Source organism: Penaeus japonicus, unplaced genomic scaffold, assembly GCF_977035675.1.
Source record: "Penaeus japonicus unplaced genomic scaffold, GWHDUDI00000001_assembly GWHDUDI00000022, whole genome shotgun sequence".
Taxonomy (NCBI): domain Eukaryota; kingdom Metazoa; phylum Arthropoda; class Malacostraca; order Decapoda; family Penaeidae; genus Penaeus; species Penaeus japonicus.
Window position 1 is genome coordinate 11,994,280 of NW_028234424.1, and position 2,500 is coordinate 11,996,779.

Consider the following 2,500-nt stretch of genomic DNA (forward strand, 5'->3'; position numbering starts at 1 on the left):
TGTATGCGCATGTGTTTAGTTGTCCCAAAAAAATCCGAGGAAACGGTCAGGCCATCAGACCACCCAAAGTAAAGTTGGTGGTAGTAAATAATAAGTTTAATTTGCTTTGCCAACTTTTGCTTTAGTTTTCACTGTGCTGAACAGACTTACAGAAATATCTAAATACAGTTACTCACACTAAACACAAAGTTGGTAAAATGTTTATAGGATTGATATGCCCTGAGCTCTACAGTCTTACCTTTTGTACATTACCCTTTTTCCAATGGAACAACATCACGATATGACCACCAGAGCCGCTGTTGTTCATAATATACTTGAGAGCTAATAAAATGAGAACTTACGTCTACAGAACTTTTGCCAATATCCAGTTATTTAAAGGTAAGAGAATAGAGTTATAACTGTTACGACTACCACGGCTAATCATCCTGCAGTTCTCGTGAAACCTTTTCATTCCTTGCTGGTGTTGATAAAAATGTCAACAACTTTTACTATTGTTAATATCATTCGCCTGATTAAAGCTAAACGAAAGCGAGCGACTATTTTCTAGGAAAAATCAAATAACAAATCAAGGTAAGGAATTTGTATTTTTATCTTTGGTCAGACTGGTTACGCACAATTAAGAAATAAAAAGATATGAAATTCCAACAATAAAACACTGTGTTTAGATGCAAGCTCACCCTCCAAGTTGAGGTTTGCCCCCCCCCTCTCTCTCTCTTTCATTCTCTCTTTCTCTCCCATTCTTTCTCTCTCTCTCTCTCTCTCTCTCTCTCTCTCTCTCTCTCTCTCTCTCTCTCTCTCTCTCTCTCTCTCTCTCTCTCTCTCTCTGTATGTATGTGTGCATGTATGTGTGTATGTATGTGTTTGTTTTGTGTGTTTATGTGTGTGTGTGTGTTCGTGTACAGGTATATTTGTATGACTCTCCACGTCATTCAAGCAGCTCTCGACCTCACTCTGTCAAATACATCATTATAAATATTTCATGAAAGACATAAGAGACAAAGAAGTGTGGAAACAGGTGTTAGTGAATATAAGATACTTCCTCGTTTAATCCATTTCAATATTCTAATACTGACAAAGACAGACCTTTTCATCATGGATATAAATGGATCCAATCTCATAAAACTACTTATAGTTATAGTAACATTAACCAGTAAACATTTTAGCACAATCATAAACTACCAGGGATTTTATTAGTCTTACTTAATTCTCCTCAACTGAGAGGAGAGCACTAGGACGTGACAACTGAACTCTGTTAGAAGTCATGTGACAGCAGAAAGCAGTCCATGTAAATTGGTATATGTTCACAGAGAGGAATTTCATGATTTATCTTAACCTTCGTGTAAATTTTGATAACATTCTTATAATACCATGCAAGCCTACTTCACTGCGTTTCCTACTTCGCAATGGTGCTATTCTGTAAACCTGTTTTGCTAGCATCATACGTACCCTTACAGTATGGAAGTTTGTATATGTGGGAAGCTTAATCTACGGTGTCTTTCCATGCACCCTTTATTCTGGGGATAGATTTTAACATAGTGTTCTAAGAGAACAAATTTAGAATTATCGTTACCTTGCTGAATCAGTGAGTACAAAGAAAGATGTTATCCTGAATATCCTTGGCACTGCACGAAATCACAAGACTGTTTTAACAGAGAACCGATTGCGTTAATAGTGACAAATAATCACGCAATTGTGAGCAAACGTAATGTAAACTTTTCGGCAACGATTTTCGTTTCTCGTTTTGGAGGCCAAAGTCTATTATATATACATTTTATTCTCTTAAAAGAAGAAATGAGTACAAAATTTCCGTGTTTTGACATCGTGATTGTTTAGCCTATCATTAGGTTCCCGTTGCCGCCGATATATTGCAATCGTCAGTATTGCCTCAGTTTTGTAACCTGGTCGTTTAAATATTAAGATTCGCTCTGCTGGAGGTTCAATCTTCAGAAAGGCACTTTACATGGCATATGCTTCAGCAGACTCAGAAACATTAAAAGTGGTGTTTTACATGATCTAGCATGTCAGTGACGTCTACTCTACGGATAATAACTACAAAGGAGTAAAAAGCGGAATGAAGCAGTGGTGGTTCATGAGCTTGCACTGGAATATTTTTCCATAAGGTAGGAAAAGATAATGCAAGGCATTCAAACAGAAAGCCTAAGCCAAAGAAGAGTAGTTACGAAGGTAACAGAATTCAGCATCTATTACCTACATGCATGGGGGTTAGCATATAGTACAACTTTGTTCTAGCATAGCTATCATTCCCTTGTGCTTAGCTCGGTTTTCCCTATTCATAATAAGTTTTAAAAATGCAGTATCAAGAGAGTCCTCAGATATCATATTTCTTGGGACATTAAATACATATTAGTGCTGTATCTACACGCAACCTATCTACCTCCCTAAGGTGAATAATGTAATCTTGTCATCTCACATATTAGTATTGGTCAGCATAGTTTAAAACCACGAAATTGCAGTATCAAATAGACTTGTAATATACTTA